Source organism: Nicotiana tabacum, chromosome 1 (genome assembly GCF_000715075.1).
Source record: "Nicotiana tabacum cultivar K326 chromosome 1, ASM71507v2, whole genome shotgun sequence".
NCBI lineage: Eukaryota > Viridiplantae > Streptophyta > Magnoliopsida > Solanales > Solanaceae > Nicotiana > Nicotiana tabacum.
The window spans coordinates 114,153,234-114,177,737 of NC_134080.1; the positions used below are offsets into that span (position 1 = coordinate 114,153,234).

At 40.5% G+C, this 24,504-nt stretch overlaps 1 long non-coding RNA gene across 2 annotated transcripts in view; it reads right to left on the reverse strand.

The window, feature by feature from the left end:
• Positions 1-511: 511 nt before the first annotated feature.
• Positions 512-24,504, reverse strand: part of LOC107813024 (uncharacterized) — a 34,721-nt gene continuing 10,728 nt past the window's right edge. The window contains exons 3-5 of one of the 2 annotated variants that reach the window (XR_001654223.2): positions 18,410-18,477; positions 17,314-17,375; positions 512-811 (exon numbers count right to left, since the gene is read on the reverse strand). This is a non-coding gene — a long non-coding RNA (uncharacterized LOC107813024). The remainder of the gene's footprint in view (positions 812-17,313; positions 17,376-18,409; positions 18,478-24,504) is intronic. The other variant, XR_012709322.1, reaches the window with a different exon arrangement.

Sequence of the window (24,504 nt, forward strand, 5' to 3'; positions counted from 1 at the left end):
AATAAACAAATCCCGTTCGATTGTCCTTTAATTGGAAAAACTCCCTCCGGACCCCGAAAGGGTGCGGGCCGAAAGGAGGTGTGACAATGCCCACCATGTTAATAACACATAACATAGTTTAATAAGCCTACATGGCACCACGAAATCCTAGGTTGCTTAGCGAAATTTTTCGGGGCCTTACAGTCTCTAGCCTCTTGTGTTATTGTGGAAGATGCAGAAGATGTGAAAGTTTCTGATATGAGTTTAAATTCATTTACACTCCGTCCCATTGAATGTAATATATCATTTATTTGATTTAGGACCAAATAACGAATGTTGTTTGTTTGTTTGGTATAATTGAGAAATCTTCAAACATGGATCTTTCAAATCGTTCCCATAATTATCTTGGATTAGCGGGGTTACAATATACTAATAGCATTGCAAATAAACGTCTTAGACTGTGTCATGACCCCAAAACCAACCCGGTCGTGATGGAACCTATCGTGAAACTAGGCCAACCGACACAACTCCCGAATTAACTATTTAATCAATAACAATCATTTTAAGCCTTTAATTAATCAGATATCTCATAATGTAAGTCTAAATGAACAGTGCAAAATAAATACACAAGCCCGACATTGGGGTGTCACAAGTCACAAGCATCTACTAAGGTCTGAATACAACAAAGAGTCTAAAAATGTACTAAATATAGCCTAAGGAAGACAAGAGGGAGAAAAGCAGTGCTGCGAACGTCGGGCAGCTACCTCGCTAACTCCGATGACTCTGCCACTAAACAATCAGCACCCGCTATCAGATTTAGAAATGCCTAAATCTGCACACAAGGTGCAGGGAGTAATGTGAGTATGCTAACTCAGTAAGTAATAAAAGTAAATGAAAGCTGAGCAGTAAGAAAACACGTAAACAATGTCATAACACTAAAACAAATGTAGATCTTTTCCAAAGCAGTACACAAATCATTTACTTCGTAAATCAAGCTCAGTTTCAGTAAAAATCTTTTAAAACAACTTTCAATTGTTTTCAAACGAGTGATAAAACAGTGAGTATAAATGATAGAAAATGTAAACAGCCCCTCGAGCAAAACATGTACCATAAACCGCCCCTCTGGCATAATATGAACAGAACCAGCCCCTCGGGCTACCTCACAATCACTCGCAATTAGCCCCTCGGACATAACATGAATCAAGAATAGCCCCTCGGGCAACAACATGAAACAACAACAGCCCCTCGGGCGACATCATATCATTCACACTGGGTACCCGCGCTTACTGGGGGTGTACAGATGGTTTTCAAACACAATGATATCAAACAGTTTTCAACCTAATACGCGGTTTAACAGTCATACGGGACGGACTAAGTCACAATCCGCAATGGTGCACGACCCCATGCTCATCATCTAGCGTGTGCATCACCTCAAAGTAGCACAATGATGTGAAATCCGGGGTTTCATACCCTCAGGGCAAACATTTACAATCATTATTTACCTCAAATCGGTCCAAACTATAGCTCACGATGTACTTTGCCTCTCAAATCAGCCTCCAAATGCTCCAAATCTAACCAATAGCAGTATATTATCATCAATATACTGAAAAGAACAAAGCCCAAGCGAAAATAATCAAATTAACTCAAAAATTCCGAAATTGGCTCAAACCCGGCCCCCGGGTCCACGTCTCGAAATCTGATAAAAATCACGAAAATGGAAAACCCATTCGCTCACGAGTCTACCCATATCAAATTCACCAAAATCCGACATCTAATGGCCATCCAAATCCCCAAAATCAACTCTCCAAACCTTCCTTCATTTTCCCCAATGTTCACCCCAAATTCATAAATTAAATGATAAGAATCAAGGCATAATCATGAAATTTAACCAAATTTGAGTGAAGAACACTTACCCCAATCAATCCTCTGAAAATTCCTTCAAAAATCTCTTCAATCCGAGCTCCATAGCTCCAAAAATGCAAAAATGGTCAAAATCCTCGAAATAGAGTACTTTATAATCTGCCCAGGCATTTACTCTATGCTATCGCGGACAAACTAATGCGATAGAGAAGCACAAAATTTTCCAACCCTTCTTTTACCCTATGTGATCGCCGCCATTCCCCCGCGATCGCGTAGAACAAATTTTTCCAACAGCCTTCTCCAACTCTTCTGGACAACCTCTAGTATAATGGTCATATCTTTTTGTACAAAACTCCAAATTACAATTGGTTTCATTTTTTAAAAACTAGACATTAAGGGCTACAACTTTCACTTTGGATCATCTTCAAATTCCTTATAGATTGTGAGATATAAGCTTCCAAAATCGGGTCAGTGCAGCAGAGATTTTACTCTATGCGATCGCGGGAAGACTTACGCGATCGCATAGCACAACTCCATTTTTCCAAATTTTCTCTATGCTAACACGGTCAGATCTATGCTAACGCATTGTACACCTCTGAAGCCAAAAACCAGCAACTAAAAATGGCCTACAAATGGTCGGAAACCACCTCAAAACTCACCCGAGGCCTCGGGACCTCAACCAAACATGCCAACACATCTCATATCATCATTAAAACTTGTTCCAACCTTCAGAACACTCAAAACAACATCAAAACATCAAATCAACCACGGATTCAAGCCAAAGAACTCCAAAAACTTTCAAATTTCGCTTTCGATCAAAAAGTCTATCAAACCTCGTCCGAATGACCTGAAATTTTGCACACATGTCACAAATGACACAAAGGACCTACTCCAACTTCCAGAATTCCATTCTTACCCCTATATCAAAATCTCACCTATCAACCAGAAAATGCCAAAATTCCAATTCGCCAATTCAAGCCTAAACCTTCCACGGATCTCCAAAATACATTCCGATCACGCTCCTAAGTCCCAAATCACCTTACAGAGCTAACCAAATCATAAAAATTTCAATCCGAGATCATATACTAACAAGTCAAAATTTGGTCAAACATTTAAGATTTTAAGCTTCAAACTGAGAACTGTTCTTCCAAATTCATTTCGATTACCCTGAAAATCAAAACCGACAATTTACATAAGTTATAATACATCATACGAGACTAGTCATGCCTGAGAACTGTCGAGCGAAGTGCAAAAGCTCAAAACAACCAGTCGGGTCGTTACATCCTCCCCCACTTAAACATACGTTCGTCCTCGAATGTGCCTAGAGTTGTTCCGAAAACCATCAAATCGATGTGATACCTTCCCATGCACATACCCGGGGGTGATCCCATATCACCCTACCTCATATAGGTCCGATAACACAATGTGACTGAAATTTTGCAATCCAACCTAGCCCAAAAACCTTAGAACCACATTTCCACTTCTGAAATCATCTACAAGATTAGAATCTCACATTTATGCTCTGAATAAGCCTGAACAAGATGTAATAACCCATACCTGCAACCTCAGGTGCAATTACATGATATACCACATAACTCAAACACTTGTAGCGATAACTTCTAATCACAGCAGCTGCACACAACATCCGAATTTCGATAATAAGCCTTTTATCAAATAAAGCCTCATTCTAACACTTTCGTATACTGCCAATGATAAATGAAACACGTAGAAAGTAATAACCATTCCTCAGATTAACCATTCGTAAAGCCACTTCTCTTTTGGCAAGGACCATGATAATTTCTAAGCCGAACATCGATATTATCCTTCCAACATGCTGAAATTGAATCCGTTTGTATTCATTATAGATCCCAATGATCTCATCTAATCCAACACAACTACTCTGGTGACATGACACATAAATACAAACTAAATCCACAACTCGTGCAATCCGCGCACCAATAAGCAACAATCCGAACATACTCAAATCATGAAAATGACTCAAATGAGAGAGTTGTACCGCAAGCTCACCAGTATCACCACAACACAATACTGGGAACCCATCACACATCGTAGAAACAGAACATACGAATCTAACCCAAAGGGTCATAACTTCACTGCAATACGCGATCCTATCCAAACACTGGTCCACATGAAACACCTCAAGTCACTATGCTTAAAATCGACAACTGCGCACAGTTTGATGTCTAGAACCAAAGCAAATCATCATAACCACGGTGAACCAATTGACATAACATTACACAAACCAAAGGGACTCAACCGATACGCCATCCGCCGAGCAATACCCAATACTCTTCCCGCTCGAATTCCAGTGAGAGACCCCAATAAAACCGCACCATATGTGCCAACGCCTCACAACATGGAAATGTAACTCATAGATCTCCCCAGATCACTAATAATCTCAATAATAATCAAATCAACACATCCCTCGACAATACAACTCGGAGTCAACCAAGCCGACTTGATGTAGAACACACATCCATATTGGCCTACCAATGAACCCCTTATCAAGGAGTTCCTAAAGCTGCTCCATCAACTCCTTTAAATTTACCGGGGCCATACGATACGGTGCCCGGCACCAAATCAATATCAAAATCAACACCCCTGTCCGATGACATGCCGACAGCAGGAAACACATCCGGAAAATCCCTCACCATAGGAACTGAATCAATGGTAGGAGTCTCTATACTGACATCCATCACAAAGGCCAAATAAGAAAGATAACCCTTCCCAGCCATCCGCTGGGTCTTCAAAAATGGAACCACCCTACTGGGAACATAATCCATTGAACCTATCCACTCAATCCGTGGCATTCCCAGCATAGCCAATGTTGCCGTCTTAGCGTAATAGTCCAGAATAGCATGACATGGAAACAACCAGTCCATACCCAATATCACACCAAAATCTAGCTTACTAAGCAACAAGGATCCACTCGGGTCTCTAAACCTCCAATAGTTACCACACTAGACCGATATACGCGGCCCACAACCACAACCTAACCTGTTTATGAGAACTCCAAGTGTCCAAGTCCATAAAGCACACGAATCACCATATCTGATCCCAATTTCACCGCCCGAATATACAACACACCTCTAATACCCAATATCCCATGAGAGGTACTCCTATAATTCTTCTGTGCTACCAAGAAAACTCGAATATCAGTAGTCGATCCAACAAGAGAGTGTCGCAATAATAATGAAGTATCCTCAACTCAAACACATCGCCCTTTCTAAAATGTATACCCTCATCAAGCCACACCAATCAGTGATCTCATTTATCTAGTCATCTGAACTGTCCATGCTACCTAAGAATTTGTGACCTTCCTTTCAAAACTGAACCGTGACCTTACACATGCAAATCTCAATCCTATACAACACACCACATATACCATACCATCCTAGGATAAACATGAGAACTTCATATCCTTCCGAGCCACAAGTAACTTCGTTCTCACTAGCCAAGAACTTTCCATTAATCCCATCTAGAAGAAAATCACTACACATCCCATGCTCCTAAAAAATGTACAACTCTAACCGTGGTAGAAACCATCAAGAACTCAACGAATTCCATTTGCACAAAACTAAACCGTCAGTACTGAATCCTTCTAACTCAACCAAGCTGTAAGGCCCCGTGAATTTCCAGAGAAGTGCGATTTTGCAGTCAAGAATGCGGTCGCATATCAGGTAAGCAGACCGCATAGAGGGAATAGTCACCACAAAGTGAATCAGTGTGTTAGTCAAATTTGAGGTTAAATATGCGGTCCATTATGCGATCGCATAATCGATATGCGGACCGCATAGTCGTCGCATAATTTCCTTAGGGTTTTGTAAGGAGTAGTTCTGGGGCGCATTATGCGACCGCAGAACGGGTATGCGGACCGCATTTATAACGCATACCCAGACAGAATACTCAAATTTTGGGAGCACTTTTGCGGTCCATTCTGCGGGCCGCATTTCCACTTTGCGATCGCAGACCTGACTAGGGGCTCCAATTTTCTAAATTTTAAACTCGACCCCTTATCGATATATTCGGTGTTATAACTCATTTTGAGCATATTTCCTGATGCTTTTAGAGAGAGAGAGAGAGAGAGAGAGAGAGAGAGAGAGAGAGAGAGAGAGAGAGAGAGAGAGAGAGCGGGGGTCTTAGAGAGGGAAGTGCTTCCCATCAAATTACTCCGTGAAACCTTGCCAAATCTTTGAAGATAATCAAGTGAGGGCACCTAAATCTTCATCCCAAGAGGTAAGACTTCATTACCTCAGCTCTTATTCCTATGCTTAGCAATAAGGGATCACTAGTGAAGTAATTCATGGGTATAAGAATGAATTTCTTGCATGCATATCACACCATAGAATATTGGGAGGTAGTGAACTAAAAACAAAGCAATTGGGGTATAAAGTGATAGAAATTTCTCTCAAAGGGGCCTAAGATCACAATGCACTTTTAGTGTTTGATAGTATGCTCAAAACAATCTAGAAGCTCAATCTCGTCACTAATTCTCGGTTTAATTTGTAATTCTTACACAATATATTGAAGTGCTAAAAGTTCCGGAATTTTGTAAGGAATAAGGAAAGCTTTATTGAGGTATGTATGGATAAAACCCCGTCTTTTAAAAAATGAGCTTCATCGTTGGTTGTGCGAGTATGATAATATTAAATTGAATTGTTGTATTGATTGATATTTCACTTGACTTGGTGTTGAAACCTTAATGGCGTGGAAACTGAGTCTCAAATTGATCAACGTGTTATTCTTGATAATTTGAAAAGATGCAAGGGCTATGAACCATGTATCGAAATGCTTAGACCTTAGATTGAAATTGAAGTGCGTTGTTGTGCCATTTACATGAAGTCTCATCTATGCCTACAACCTTATTTGCTCTTGTGTGCCATACTCTCTTGAATTACAAACCTAATGTTGAAAATGGGAACAATGTGAAACGTGAATTGTGGAATGTGAAAATTGTGGCCCCAAGTGCCGGTAAACTAATACATGTGTAACCAAAGATTGGAGTGAGATGAATAATGGAAAATGGTAACGCCTCGGTAAGGCGGCCTAGCCGATCGGGCCGTGATCGGACGCCATGACATATACATATGGCGGTATGCATTGATGATTGAAACTAGAAAGTGTGAATAGAATATTGGTAACGTCTCCGGGAGACGGCCTAGCCGATCGAGTCGAGATCGGACTTCGCTGAAGATAGCGGTGGTAATGTGAACGATGTGGAAAAGTATGAAATGCCCAACTAAAGGCTATGGAAACATGATGTGAAGGTTGTGTAATTCTTTCATGTTGATAATGTTGTGATCGTTTAAAGCTTTGAAGTGATACATGTGATTTCCTTATTTGTGTATGAAAGTTCTTTATAATTTGATGGTGTTTAGGTATACATACTAGTGCTATTCCATGGTACTAACGTCCCTTTTTCCGGGGGTGCTACATTCTTTTTAAATGAATGTAGGTGGCTCTATAGAGGATAGTGCTGGTCGTGTGTAGCGAAGCATCCCTCTTCTAAAGATCTTGGTGAGCCCCTTTCTCCTTCAAGGGGCTATATTGTATATCTTTGTATTGTGGACTTTCACTTTTGAGGTATAGCCGGGGCCTTGTTGCCAGCATTGTCAAACTCATCTTTTGTATCCTAGAGGCTCCGTAGACATATGTGTGGGTTATGTACGGGGGTTGGATGGGTCTACGAACCATGTTGTAATTCTAAACTTATGTTGCCTATAAATTGTAACTCTATGAGGATCTTGGAAACTAACTCATCTACGGTTTAATGTGGTGTTTAAAATGAACTATTAATGTAGAATGTGTGTTCTTTCCCCGTCTAAATGGATAAACAAAAGTATGGTTTCTTTATTCATATCGAGGTGGGTAGGAAGTGTATGGTAAGGCTTGCTCAGTTGGGTTCACTCGATTGAGCGCCGGTCGCGGCTCCCGAGGTTGGTCATGACAAACTTGGTATCAGAGCCAAGTTTTGAAGTGTCCTAGGATGTCTCGGAGCCGTGTCTAGTAGAGTCCTTCTTATCGGTGTGTAGTCGACCACATCTATAAGTTGGAGGCTACTTTGGCATTTAGGAATAACACCCTTCTTTGATGTTCTGGATCGTGTGGTGAAACTGTCCCTCTCTAATTAGTGCAATGTTCTATCTTTCAGTAAATGGCACCTAAAAAGAAAGCGAGAATTGGCCAAGGAGCCAATACCACCTCAGGAGTGGCTGATGATTCACTACTTGATACTGTGGATGAGGGTAGCCGCCCTGCTATCGCTCTGCCTGATTCTTCTACTCCAGAGCAGACTACCCCAATTCCCACACCCGTGGAGGGTACCACTATCCCTCCCATTGATACTCCTGTCCCGCCTCTAGCTCCAGCTTCCGGTTCTGGTATTTTGAATGGGGATTTTAGGGGATCTATTTAGATGTTGGCCCAGCTAGTGGCCTCCCAAGCCCAGAGGTCGAATGTTGCGCCTAGTTCATCCAGCTAGCAAGGGGATTATACTAGTTCCAGAGTGAATAGATTTCTTCAGTTTGACCCTCTGGTGTTTACAGGTGCCAATCCAGAAGAAGACCATCAGGATTTTATTGATGAGATGCACAAGACCCTCAGGGTTATGCGTGCAACTGAGACAGAAGGAGTAGAGTTGGCTGCCTACTGCTTGAAAGGGGTGGCCTATTCATGGTTTGAGTTGTGGGAGGATTCCCGAGAGGAGGGGCACCCTATGGCGAGGTGGAGCGAGTTTGTTGATGCCTTTATTGACCATTTCCTGCCCGTTGAGACAAGGGCAGCCCATGCGACAGAGTTTGAAAATTTGAGGCAAGGTAACAGAAGTGTGTGGGAGTACCACATGGAGTTTGGTCGTTTGTCCAAGTATATCATTCATATGTTGCCCAGAATGGAGGCTACGGTGCGCCGGTTTGTTCAGGGCCTTAATTCTTTGACCATTAATGAGGCTTCTATGACTGCATTGAATTCCGACATGAATTATGGGAAGATGGTAGCATTTTCTCAGGCCACAGAGAACCATAAATTAAAGAACAGAATGGAGCAGTAGTGGAGTTGTTTTAGGCCCGGTCAGGGCAAAAAGGGATCCCATCAGCGGGGTCGGTCAGGAGAGAGGTTCCAGTTCCAGCAGCAGCAGAGGTCCCCGTGCCCCAGGTGCGGGAAGATGCACTCAGGGACTTGCTATCTAGAGTTACCTATATGCTATGGATGTGGGATGAGGGGTCATATTCAGAGACATTGTCATGCATCCCGCCAGGGAGTGGGTAGGGGCACAACTCAGTCATCCAGCCAGGCAGCTGCTACATCTTCAGCCCCTTCCCCAGCTCGAGGTACCCCAGCACCCACAAGGTGTGGTGCAGCTAGGGGTGGTGCACAGAGTTCAGGAGGACCCAGTCGATTTTATGCTATGAGTGGTCGCCAGACTACAAAGGCTTCTCCAGATGTTGTTACAGGTATTCTGACTGTCCAATCTCATGATGTGTATGCACTTATTAACCTTGGGTCCACCTTGTCGTATGTTACCCCTTTTGTTGCTATCGGATTTGGGATAGAGCCAGATCAACTTTATGAGCCCTTTTTGGTGTCTACCCCAGTTAGTGAGTCTATTACAGCTGCTCGGGTTTATAGGGGATGTGTTGTTACGGTACGGGGTAGGGATACCGCGACCGATCTTATTGAGTTAGGGATGGTCGACTTTGATGTAATAATGGGAATGGATTGGCTTTATTCATGCTTTACCAAACTTGATTGTCGGACTAGAACCATTAGGCTTGAATTTCCTAATGAGCCCGTAATTGAATGGAAGGAAGATAATGTAGTGCATAGAGGTCGGTTTATTTCCTACCTTAAGGCCACGAAGATGATCAAGAAGGGGTGTATCTATCATCTTGTTCGGGTCACATACACCAATGCCGAGGCGCTTAGCCTTGAGTCTGTACCAGTTATGAATTAATTTCCGGACGTCTTTCCAGATGAACTCCCTAGGATTCCACCGGACAGGGAATTGATTTTGGGATCGATGTGATACCAGACACGTAACCTATATCAATTCCACCTTACAGAATGGCACCGGCAGAATTGAAAGAGCTAAAGAAACAATTGAAGGATTTGCTAGAGAAAGGTTTTATCTGGCTGAGTGTGTCGCCATGGGGCGCACCGGTCTTGTTTGTAAGAAAGAAAGATGGATCGCTGTGGATGTGTATTGACTACCGGCAACTCAACAAGGTCACAATCAAAAACAAATATCCTCTGCTAAGAATAGATGACTTATTTGATCAATTTCAAGGTGCCACATGTTTCTCAAAGATTGACTTGCGGTCCGGGTACTATCAATTGAAGATAAGGGAGCAGGATATTCCAAAAATAGCCTTCAGAACTCGGTATGGGCACTTTGAAATTTATGGTAATATCATTTGGGCTAACAAATGCCCCGGCAACTTTCATGGATCTTATGAATCGAGTCTTCAAGCCCTTTCTAGACTCCTTTGTGATAGTGTTTATTGATGATATCCTTGTGTATTCCCGAAGTCGAGAGGACCGTGCTGCCCATCTCAGGGCAGTTTTGCAGACTCTTCAACAACATCAATTGTATGCAAAAATTTTGAAATGTGAATTCTGGCTTGAATCTGTCGCGTTCTTGGGCCATGTCATTTCCAGGGAAGGAATTCTGGTTGATCCTCAAAAGATTGCAGCAGTGAAGAATTGGCCTAGACCTACCACTCCAATTGAGATTCGCAGTTTCTTAGGCTTGGCTAGGTACTACAGGAGGTTTGTGGAGGGGTTTTCTACTCTTGCCACTCCATTGACTAAATTGACATAAAAAGCAGTTAAATTCCAGTGGTCCAATGCTTGTGAAAAGAGTTTCCTAGAATTGAAGTCAAGATGGACAACAACACTGGTGTTAGCCCTGCCAGAGGGTACAGAGGGGTTTGTAGTGTATTGCGATGCTTTGAGAGTCGGGCATCGGTGTGTGTTAATGCAATACGGCAAGGATATAGCCTATGCTTCTGGGAAACTCAAGAATCATGAGAAGAACTATCCAACCCATGACTTAGAGCTAGCAGCAGTGGTGTTTGCGCTAAAGATTTGGCGACATTATTTGTATGGGGTCCATGTGGATGTATTTACGGATCATAAGAGCCTTCAATATATTTTCAAGTAGAAAGAGTTGAATCTGAGGCAAAGAAGATGACTAGAGTTACTCAAGGACTATGACATTGATATTCTCTATCACCCGGGAAAGGCTAATGTTGTGGCAAATGCACTTAGTCGAAAATCCATGGGAAGTTTAGCTCATTTGGAGGCCCATCAGAGGCCGTTGGCCAGGGAGGTTCAGTAGTTGGCTAGTTTGGGAGTTCACCTTGCGGACTCTAATGAAGGAGGGGTGATTGTGCAGAATAGGGTTGAATCATCGCTTGTGGCAGAGGTGAAAGAGAAGCAATTCATGGATCCGTTGTTAGCACAAATGAAAGAGGGGATTCTTAAACACAAAACCACAGCTTTTTCCTTTGGCATGAATGATGGTACCCTACGGTACCAAGACTGCCTATGTGTTCCGGATATCGACGGTCTTCGGGAAAGGATCATGGCAGAAGCTCACACTTCCAAGTATTCCGTGCACCCAGGTTCCACGAAAATGTATCATGATCTCAAGGAAATTTATTGGTGGAATAACATGAAGAAAGATGTCGCGGACTTTGTGGCAAAATGTCCGAATTGTCAGCAAGTAAAGGCCGAACACCAAAGGCCCGGTGGATTGGCTCAAAGCATAGAAATTCCAATGTGGAAATGGGAGATGATCAACATGGATTTTGTGGTAGGGTTACCATGCACTCCGCGCAAGTTCGACTCAATTTGGGTGATTGTTGATCGACTCACAAAGTCACTTCTTGCCAGTCAAATCTACCGACATAGCGGAATGGTATGCTCAATTGTATATCAAAAAAATAGTCAGGTTACATGGCACTCCAGTCTCAATCATTTCATATAGAGGGGCTCAGTTCACAGCCAACTTTTGGAAGAAGTTTTAGCAAGGTTTGGGTACGTAGGTAAATCTTAGCATAACTTTTCATCTACAAACCGATGGTCAAGCAGAGCGGACTATTCAGACGCTTGAAGACATGTTGCGCTCTTGTACTCTTGATTTCAAGGGTAGTTGGGATGACCATTTACCAGTCATAGAAATTTCTTACAACAACAACTTCCACGCTAGTATCCAGATGGCACCATTCGAAGCACTGTATGGTAGGAGATGTAGGTCTCCCATTGGGTGGTTCGAGGTTGGAGAAGCGGAATTAATAGGGCTGGACCTCGTGCATCAGGCCATGGAGAAAGTCAAGATTATTAAGGAGAGATTGAAAACTGCTCAAAGTCGCCAAAAATCCTATTCGGATGTGCATCGCAGAGATTTAGAGTTCAAATAAGATGATTGGATATTTCTGAAGGTTTCCCCTATGAAGGGCATCACGCGGTTTGGAAAGAAGAGAAACTTGAGTCCGAGGTATGTCGGACCGTACAGAATCATTCAGAGGATTGGTCAGGTGGCATACAAGCTCGAGCTGCCACCCGAGATGTCAATGGTACACCCGGTCTTTCATGTGTCCATGTTGAGAAAGGTAGTGGGAGATCCGTCCTCTATTGTGTCAGTTGAGACTATTGAGGTTAATGAAGAGCTGTCATATGAAGAAGTTCCAATTGCCATTCTTGATAGGCAAGTTCAGAAATTGAGGAATAAGGACATTGCATCCATGAAAGTGTTATGGCGAAACCAGCAAGTTGAGGAAGCCACTTGGGAAGCCGAGGATGAGATGAAAAAGAAGTACCACATTTGTTCGAATAGTCATGTAATAGCTTTTATGCACTTAGCTACTATGAACTCTTATCTTCTGATTTGATCTATGTAAAGCTGCCCTGTTTTTGTTATATATATACATGTCGCCAATGCGGCCATGGTTAGTATTGTACGAGTTATGTCATATCTTATGTCCATGGAATGTGTACCCGCTGTTAGGATATGTTTCTGGGGCTCTCTAACAGGTGGATAGGCCTAAATACAAAAGAAACTCTGGCGAAATTTTCGGAAATATAGGGAGTTAGCTAAATTTGGGGACTGGCAGCATGATTCAGGTTATAAAGAACAGAAGATTGCACTAAGACTGTTAATAAGTGAACCTTGATTCTCATTCGAGGAAAAATGATCTTAAGTGGGGGAGGATGTAAGACCCCGTGAATTTCCTACTCAGAACCCCGAATTCCGTGGTGCCAAGTTAGGAACATGTGTTAGGATTCATAAAAGTCAAGAAATGTGTTCGAACCCCTTTGTATTGAACAGTGCATTAAAAAGTCAAGAAATAATGTTTTCCAAAAAAGTGCGATTTTGCGGCCGAGAATGCGGTCGCATATCAGGTATGGGGACCGTATAGAGGGCATAGTCACCGCAAAGTGAGTCAGTGTGTTAGTCAAATTTTAGGTTAAATATATGGTCCATTATGCGATCGCATAACCGATATGCGGACCGCATAGTCATCGCATAATTTCCTTGGGATTTTGTAAGGAGCAGTTCTGCGATGCATTATGCGACCGTAGAATGGGTATGTGGACCGCATTTATGCCGCATACCCCGACAGAATGTTCAGATTTTGGGAGCACTTTTGCGGTCCATTCTGCGGACCGCATTTCCACTTTGCGATCGCAGACCTGACTCGGGGCTCCAATTTTCTAAATTTTAAACCCGACCCCTTATCGATATATTCGGTGTTATAACTCATTTTGAGCATATTTCCTGATGATTTTAGAGAGAGAGAGAGAGAGGATCTTAGAGAAGGAAGTGCTTCCCATCAAATTACTCTATGAAACCTTTCCAAATCTTTGAAGATAATCAAGTGAGGGCACCTAAATCTTCATCCCAAGAGGTAAGACTTCATTAACCCAGCTCTTATTCCTATGCTTAGCAATAAGGGATCACTAGTGAAGTAATTCATTGGTATAAGAATGAATTTCTTGCATGCATATCACACCATAGAATATTGGGAGGTAGTGAACTAAAAAGAAAGCAATTGGGGTATAAAATGATAGAAATTTCTCTCAAAAGGGCCTAAGATCACAATGCACCTTTAGTGTTTGATAGTATGCTCAAAAAAAGCTAGAATCTCAATATCGTCTCTAATTCTCGGTTTAATTTGTAATTCTTACACAATAGATCGAAGTGCTAAAAGTTCCGGAATTTTGTAAGGAATAAGGAAAGCTTTATTGAGGTATGTATGGCTAAAACCCCGTCTTTTAGAAATTGAGCTTCATCGTTGGTTGTGTGAGTACGGTAAGATTAAATTGAATTGTTGTATTGATTGCAATTTCACTTGACTTGGTGTTGCAACCTTATATGCGTGGAAACTGTGTCTCAAATTGATCAATGTGCTATTCTTGATAATTTGAAAAGGTGCAAGGACTATAAATCATGTATCGAAATGCTTAGACCTTATATTGCAATTGAAGTGTGTTGTTGTGCTATTTACATGAAGTCTCATCTACGCCTACAACCTTATTTGCTCTTGTGTGCCATACTCTCTTGAATTACAAACCTAATGTTGAAAATGGGAATAATGTGAAATGTGAATTGTGGCCCCAAGTGTCGGTAAAATAATACATGTGTAACCAAAGATTGGAGTGAGATGAATAATGGAAAATGGTAACGCCTCGGTAAGGTGGCCTAGTTGATCGGGCCGTGATCGGACGCCATGATATATACACATGGCGGTTATGCATTGATGATTGAAACTGGAAAGTGTGAATAGAATATTGGTAACGTCTCCGGGAGACGGCCTAGCCGATCGGGTCGAGATCAGACTCCGCTCAAGATAGCGGTGATAATGTGAACGATGTGGAATAGTATGAAATGTCCAACTAAAGGCTATGGAAACATGATGTGAAGATTGTGTAATTCTTTCATGTTGATAATGTTGTGATCATTTAAAGCTTTGGAGTGATACCTGTGATTTCCTTATTTGTGTATGAAAGTTCTTTCTAATTTGATGGTGTTTAGTTATACATACTAGTACTATTCCATGGTACTAACGTCCCTTTTTTCGGGGGCACTATATTTTTTTAAATTGAATGTAGGTGGCACCATAGCGGATAGTGCTGGTCGTGTGTAGCGAAGCATCCCTCTTCTCAAGATCTTGGTGAGCCCCTTTCTCCTTCAAGGGGCTATATTGTATATCTTTGTATTGTGGACTTTCACTTTTGAGGTATAGCCGGGGCCTTGTTGCCGGCGTTGTCAAACTCATCTTTTGTATCCTAAAGGCTTGGATGGGTCTACGAACCATGTTCCCTATAAATTGTAACTCTATGGGGATCTTGGAAACTAACTCATCTATGGTTTAATGTGGTGTTTAAAATGGACTATCAATGTAGAATGTGCTGTCTTTCCCCATCTATCCAAGTTCCTTCTGATTTACATTCAACTTGTTACTTCTTCTTGCTATAACACCACAATTCCTCAACTCAGACTCACCACACGAGACCCAAGAATAAAACCACACCGTCTAAGGCTTATAAGCCGCCGGATACTCTCTTAAATATTCCAAAATGCACTACATTCAAAATACCTACCCTGAAGTGACTCCATGCAAACCCCAAAGCCATTACCTTCACCTTCCTGATGCTGATATATAGAATCCCATAATGATATAGAAATACCACGAGTCTTGACACCCTCCAATGCAAACCTCAGTTTCTAGCCAAATATACAACTTGAAAATCTCCAATTATTACATGTAAAATCTTGAATCCATTAGAACCATTCTCGAGAGTCATCCACTCTACTCAAATCGTAATTAGACCGATCAAACAGACGGGACGACCTGTGCTCCAATAGCACTCCAACACCGCGGAGTGTAACCTCACCTTAATGCAACTAAGCAACTTCCTATTCTATGCACCGTACATCCTTTACCAATAACAACTCAAGTCATTCCATGATTCTCATACACCCATAAAGCATAGCATAACCTTTATTGAAATTTCCTTTACTCGAGCCATCCTTGGTCTCAACCTCCGTAAGCCATAACTGATTCACCAGTACGCCTCAAACTGGAACCAACATAGCATATAACTGTGCAACCAACTAATCAATAACAAACTCCCCCACTTGGCTCAAAGACATAGATCAAAACACACAATAACTCATAATGCATATACTCTATTACTGACATAATACCATAGTGAAATTAAACTCAATCCTTCATAATCTTGTGCAACATAGACCATCTAGTACTTCAAATCATCTGCAAATCTCGCATTCACCCTCGTAATAGTCAAGCCCACTCTCTTAAGCGACCCAAATTCAAATTGCAACACATATATTTCACTAGTAAAAGAGATCTTCCAACAAACAACATAAGGATCACACAAACTTCAGAACACTCCGCAGGAGATAACCCACCTGCTTCGCCTGAAACTAACATCTCTTTATACCCTTCCACCTTCATAAATATTACGTAGTCACTTAATCTTCCTGAATCTGAACTTATATCATAACGTAAAATCTACTTCACTTCCCAACTAGGCAACATGAAAAGATCCTTCAACACACCCACAACTCAGTGCTATACATCAAATCACGATGGAAATCAAGCACCAGATAGATCTTGCTACCCCATAGAAGACCCTCCTCGTCTCATTCAATTCATATGAACACATCTTGCAGTCACATCACACTCATCACATAACTATCCAGTCATCACTTCCCTTAATAGGGATGCTATCAAACATATAAATCCAAAAACACGCGCTTGCACAATCAGCAGCTAAGGGCTCAAGCTACATCCAAGGCCCGGCCTCAAGTCCTCCAAACTGGCCCAACATCAACACACAGAGATCACATCTCGCCCCTCGATCAAGGAATCACAAGCAGTCGATGCACAACCAATATCGTGCGCTCATGCACGCATACGAACGCGTGGAAGGAATTCAAAGAGTTACATTTCAAGATGAATCAAGGGCGCGCGATAAGAATTCAAGAATGTGATGTTTTTCCTAAAGGTTCTATAGCCTCCCGAGGATAAGTACAAACGTCTCCGTACCAATTCGCGAGACTCTACTAAACCTGCTCATGACTCGTGAGACCTATGTAACCTAGGCTCTGATACCAACTTGTCACGACCCCAAAACCGACCCGGTCATGATGGCGCCTATCGTGAAACTAGGCCAGCCGACACAAATCTCGAATTAACCATTTAATCAATAAAAATAATTTTAAGCCTTTAATTAATTAGATATCTCATAATGTAAGTCTAAATGAACAGTGCAGAATAAATACACAAGCCCGACATCGGGGGATGTCACAAGTCACGAGCATCTACTAAGGTCTGAATACAACAAAGAGTCTACAAATGTACTAAATAAAGACTAAGGAAGACAAGAGGGAAAAAAGTAGTGTTGCAAACATCGGGCAACTACCTCTCTAACTCTGATGACTCTGCCACTAAGCAATCAGCACCCGCTATCGGATTCAGAAATGCCTAAATTTGCACACAAGGTGCAGGGAGTAATGTGAGTATGCCAACTCAGTAAGTAATAAAAGTAAATGAAAGTCGAGTAGTAAGAAAACACATAAATCACGTCATAACACTACAACAAATGTAGATTTTTTCCAAACCAGTACACAAATCATTTACTTCGTAACTCAAGCCCAGTTTTAGTAAAAATCCATTAAAATAACTTTTAATGGTTTCAAACGAGTGGTAAAATAGTGAGTATAAATGATAGAAAACGTAAATAGCCCCTCGAACAAAACATGTACCATAAACAGCCCCTCGGGCATAATATGAACAGAACCATCCCCTCGGGTTACCTCACAATCACTCGTAATCAGCCCCTCGGGCATAACATGAATCAAGAACAGCCCCTCGGGCAACAACATGAAACAACAATAGCCCCTCGAGTTACATCATATCACTCACACTGGGTACCCGCGCTCACTGGGGGTGTACAAACTCCGGGAGAGCTCATGGCGTAACAAATTAGGCCCTCGGCCTCATAATCATAAATCAGTACCACACTGCTGCGGCGCGCAGCCCGATCCCATAATATCCTCACAATACAGGCCCTCATCCTCACTCAGTCAGAAATCTCTCATGCCACTCGGGAAACAGTAAAACATGATGCTCAACCCAAAATATTATTTAAATATAAAAACGGAGTAAATATGGCTGAGTTATGAAAATAGTAAAATACAAAATGATTGAGTACAAATATGAAGTCAAAATAGTGAAGAATAGTAGTAAAAATCCCTAAGGGTCCCAAACAGTTCGCACGAGGCCCAAATATGGCATTCAGCCCAAAACATGATAATACTTTTCAAAACACAATGATATCAAATAGTTTTCAATCCAATACGCAGTTTAACAGTCATACAGGATGAACTAAGTCACAATCCCCAACGGTGCACGACCCCACGCTCGTCATCTAGCATGTGTGTCACCTCGAAGTAGCACAACAATGTGAAATCCGGGGTTTCATACCCTCAGGACAAATATTTATAATCATTACTTACCTCAAATCGGTCCAAACTCTAGCCCGTGATGCCTTTACCTCTCAAATCGACCTCCAAATGCTCCAAATCTAACCATAATCAATATATTATCATCAATATACGCTAAAGGAACAAAGCCCAAGCGAAAATAATAAAATTAACTCGAAAATCCCGAAATTGGCTCAAACCCGACCCCTAGGCCCACGTCTCGAAATCTGATAAAAATCACAAAAATGGAAAACCCATTCGCTCACGAGTCTACTCATAACAAATTCACCAAAATCCGACATCAAATGGCCATCCAAATCCCCAAAATTAACTCTGCAAACCTTCCTCCATTTTCCCCAATTTTTACCCCAAATTCTCAAATTAAATGATAAGAATCAAGACATAATCATGAAATTTAACCAAATTTGAGTAAAGAACACTTACCCCAATCAATCCTCTGAAAATCCCTTCAAATATTGCCTCAATCCGAGCTCCATAGCTCCAAAAATGCAAAAATGGCTAAAATCCTCGAAATAGAGTACTTTATATCTGCCCAGGAATTTACCCTATGCTATCGCGGACAAACTAATGCGATAGCGAAACACAAAATTTTCCAGCACTTCTTTTACCCTATGCGATCGCGGCCATTCCCCCGCGATCGTGTAGAACAAATTTTTCCAACAACCTTCTCCAACTCTTCTGGACAGCCTCTAGTATAATGGTCATAAAGTTTTGTACAAAACTCAAAATAACAATTGGTTTAACTTTCTGAAAACTAGACATCAAGGGCTACAACGTTTATTGTGGATCATCTTCAAATTCCTTATAGATTGTGAGATATAAGCTTCCAAAATTGGGTCAGTGCAGTAGAGATTTTACTCTATGCGATCGCGGGAAGACTTACGCGATCGCATAGCACAACTCCGTTTTTCCAAACTTTCTTTATGCTAACACGGTCAGATCTATGCTAACACATTGTACACCCCTGATGCCAAAAACCAGCAACTAGAAATGGCCTAGAAATGGTCGGAAACCACCTCAAAACTCACCCGAGGCCCTCGGGACCTCAACCAAACATGCTAGCACATCCCATATCATCATTCAAACTTGTTCCAACCTTCAGAACACTCAAAACAACATCAAAACATCAAATCAACCACATATTCAAGCCTAAGAACTCCAAAAACTTCCGAATTTCGCTTTCGATCAAAAAGTCTATTAAACCTCGTCCGAATGACCTGAAATTTTGCACACACATCATAAATGACACAACAGACATACTCCAACTTCCGGAATTCCATTCCGACTCCTATATCAAAATCTCACCTATCAACCGAAAAATGCCAAAATTCCAATTTCGCCAATTCAAGCCTCAACCTTCCACGGACCTCCAAAATACATTCCGAGCATGCTTCTAAGTCCCAAATAACCTAACAGAGCTAACCAAATCATAAAAATTCCAATCTGAGATCATATACTAACAAGTCAAAACTTGGTCAAACATTTAAGATTTTAAGCTTCAAACGGAGAACTGTTCTTCCAAATTCATTCTGATTACCCTGAAAACCAAAACCGACGATTTACATAAGTCATAATACATCACACGGGGCTAGTCATGCCCGAGAACTGGCGAGCGAAGGGCAAAAGCTCAAAACGACTGGTTGGGTCGTTACAGACTGTATGGCATTTGGTAATTAGCGGCTTCAGACATACAATCAATTAAGTTATTATCACAAGCTAGCAATCCCCTTTTTTGAGGATTCTCTAAATGTGTTGCAATGCTTTCCATTTACAATTTTGATATCTTTGTATGATTTTGGGCCTCTTATGTTCATCAATAATAAGTGAAGATAGTATATTTCCCCTTCTGTTGGATGACATGTGACAATACATCCAATAGCATAACTTTGTTGTCTTGGTGACCACATTTTATCACTCACTGACCATATGAAGTGTTCTGGAAATTCTATGTACAATAACTGAAGCTCTTTAGCGCTCTTATTTGTTTCATTCATTGTAAAGAATTCTGTTAACATTATTTTCTTAATTGCATGATTATTTAAAATTGTGTTTAGACTTGAAGTTGTCTTAAAGGAGACAAATTGTTGATTCTCAAGATTTAGTTGAAGATGGTAGACATTGGGAGTCATTTCACTGATAGGAAAGGCAAACAAACTTCACATAGCCTCCGGTGCTGACACCCATCTACCAGATCTATATTATCTGATGTCATCAATTTCTATATTGGTATCATTATTATATACGTTGAAAGCAATTTTATCATGCCCTTTACAAATGTACTTGTAGATATATTTAACAGCTTTAACATCCGAGCAAATTTCAACATTTATGTGATAATTAAACTTGCTCAGTAGATATGGGTTGTAAGGAACAACCCATGAATTATCAAGATATTGGCTTCTAACTTTGATAAATTTTCCAGTATCTCGCCTTCTGTAAATTGGATATGAATTCTTACCTTTATATGTTTCGTTGGCATAATCTCTGGGATATTTAAATTTACATTGTCTCATATTTTTCATGTATGGACTTGTAGGATTTAAACTTCCACAAGGACCATGCATCATATGCTTAACAACCAAAGAATGTAAATAACTATTTGTATTACCATCTAGTAGTTCGGCATAAACAACTTTATCATAAGCCTCAGGTGTCAATAATTTATACTCGTCAGCAAGTATAATAAGGAAATGAGCGTGAGGAAGACCTCGTTTTTGGAATTCTATGGTGTACATAAAAGCAGCGACTTTTCCAAATATACTCTTTTTAACTATATCTGACTTAAGCTCTTTTACCTTTGCTTTAAATACACGACTCACTAAATCTGTTCTGTTTTGTACTTCATCAGTTGGAAGTAAGAAATCTTCTATCTCTAGCCATGTAGGATTACATGTCAAAGTTAGAAAGATATCAAGTTTTCCAAAGTGTTCTACCAACGTAATGGCATCCAGATATCGGTGCCGCATATCTCTTGGACCTCCAGTAAAGCTAACAGGAAGGAGTGTTTTTTTGCCAATATTTGAAGCTTCTCTTTAGCCTAATCTTAGAAGATCAGTAAGTCTTTCTAATACCTCAATTCAAAATAATTCTTGATTGAATAGGAAAAAGTCTAATCTCTGTATTTCGAGTTTTATATATTCATCTACAGAATATTGTTGGAATAATCTTCCAGAATGTAAAATTCCATTTTCTTCATCATCTCTAATTTGAAGTTTGTAGCAGTAATATTCTCAGCAGGAAACAATATTTTTTTTCTTCCTTTCTTTTTTCAAGATTTCTTGTTCTATATTAAGTAGTCCATCAATTGAACACATATTAGTTACACTTGGAAGTTGCTCATGTTTGCAGGAAGCACGAGGCGTAGGAGAGCTAGTTTTTTGTTGAACCCTTTGGATGCTGCAATGCCATCCGTTTTCACCGTAGGGAAATAACAAAGCATATTGTAATGGGTCGTTGTAGCCATAGTAATAGTGAACCAGTTGGTTACTGTTACTATGGGTGTAGATATGAATATAGGGTGTAGATAAAGAACATTCCAATTCTTTATCAACCCATATAGCTGCGACTTCTGATATGCTAGGTAAATTATATGTTCGTTGGTCCAAGGTAGAATCACACTTAAGTGCGATGTAGAAGTTAGATAAATCTGGAATGTCTGTCAAAGATTTCAGAAAGATAGAGTATGTATTAATTTTTAGAATGTTCATCAATTTTGCAATAACCGACCTGTCAAGTTTTTCTGAGAATGCCATCTTGTTAACTATATCATCATCATTGTCATAAATAAAGCTGCAAATTTTTGGCTTTGTTATCTCTGGGGGTGAGGTTATTTATAAAATGGTACATTTATCCTTGAACTCTAAAGGTATAGACACCTTGAGTTCTTTTGTAACGACTCAACCTATCGTTTTGAGCATTTGCACTTCGCTCGGTAGTTTGGGGGCACGAGTAGCTTAGTATAATGTATTAGGACTTGTGTGGGAAATTTAGGTTCATTCCAAGTTGATTTGATATGTTTTGGCGTGAGTTTTTGGAAGTCAAAAGTTTGAAAGTTCATTAAGTTTGATTTGAGATGCATTTAGTCGTTTCGATATTGCTATGTGTGTTTTGAGGCCTCGAGTAGGTCTGTATTATGATATAAAACTTTTTAGTATGTTTAGACGGGGTCTCGAGGGGCTCAGGTGAGTTTCGGAGAAGTTTGATTTGTGTTGCGCTCGTTTTTTTTATATTTCGATGTCGTTTCTTCAAGCATAAATGGTACCACATTGAACAAGTGAGATCCGATTTCTATTTTTATTGAAGCATTAGATTTGTATCATAATTACGGAGCCATATAAAAAGAATCGTCAAATTTAGACATCGTATGAGGATTTTATGGTCATTTTACTAAGAATTAGGTTGCCAGCTTTTTCAGATTAATTACGAAATTGCCACTGCTATGTATTTAAAAATCTGCACTATTTTCAAATATTGAAACCAACATATCTCCTTTAATATAAGGTCAAATGGAGTGATTCAAGAGCCTAACTTGACTAGAATTTCATAAGGAATCTATTGGTGGTATCAAAAGTGAGTTACGAGATTTGTTTGGTATAAGAAATGAGGCTGAACAATGTTAAAATGAGGTTTTTATGCATTTAACATATTTTGCGTTGGGGAGCTCGGAATAGGGTAATTTTTTGAGGCGCTTTTCAGCATATGAATTGGGGTAAGTGTTCTCTACTAGGTTTGGTTATATATCATGAATCTATCTTCGATTTTAGCTTTTGGTAGATGAATTTTAAAGAAGAAATTGGCGAGTTTTGGCCTAAAGTTTTATAATATGAATTTTTGAGTTTTGAATACCGATTCATAGTCGTATTTGAGTGAAACTAGTATGTTGAACTCGTAATTGAATGGGTTGACGTATTTTGTGAGTTTTGTCACGTTTTGAGGTGCGGGCCCGGGTTGGGATTTTTGGCCAATTTTGAGCTTTTGATAAAAGATTCAACCTTTTTCGATTGGGATTGGTTTCTTTAGCATTGTTTGATGTATTTGAGTTGTTTTTGATTAGTTTCTAGACATTCGGAGGTCAGAACGCATGTGATAGGATTCTTGGAGCATCGCTTGGCTTGCTCGGTGTCAGAATTGACTTGTTTAAGATAAGTAACTCTTCTAAGCTTAGTGCTGAGGGTATGAAACCCCGAACTATGTGTTATGTGATTGGTATTGAGGAGACGCACATGCTAGATGACGGGCGTATGGGTGTGCACCCTATGAAATGGGACTCTGTTGTACCCATGGCCCTATATAGTGGCCCTATTATGTTGATATTTGTGTTTTCATCATGTGATAAAGTAATTGAGATGTCAATCATGCTAAATATCATGTTTAGACATTATGCTGATATTATTTGTACCCATAGTGGTTATTTCTTGTTGTCATCTCACTGATTTCCATTGATATTTTGTGCTCAGTCATATTCATGCATTCATATCGTATCTCAATCTCAGCTGCTGTTGTTGATGCATCATATCATTATTGTCAGGCTAGTTTCATGACATTGTGAGCTCGTGAGTGAGATTGGAGAGATTGATGACTGAGTGAGGCCGAGGGCCTAATTGTGAGGTTATTGATACTATAGCACGTGAGTTGTCCATGCAGCACGTGAGTTGTCTGTGTGGATTCTGATATTGACACTATAGCACGTGAGTTGTCTATGCAGTACGTGAGTTGTCCGTGCTGATTATAGCATTTGGGCTGAAGCTGCACACCACAGCGATATAGCACTTGGGCTGTAGGAGCCCCTCCAGAGTCTGTACACCTCCAGTGAGCGCAGTTGACTATATATATATATGGATCAGGTTGTACGCCGCAGTAGTTATTATACATAATTGAGTGATTTAGTGTGCTGAGTATTAACCTTAGTAAGAGAGGATGCAAGGTAATGAGATTGAGTACTCTGAGAGTGTGAGTACGTGTTTCATCTCTGAGATACATCGCATTGACATGCATACATGACATACATGCATAGAGATGCATTCTTCCTCATGCTATATAGTATCACATCATTCATGACATATTATATACATTGATATGTGGGTATGGAGAGGTACTTTATACTTGTT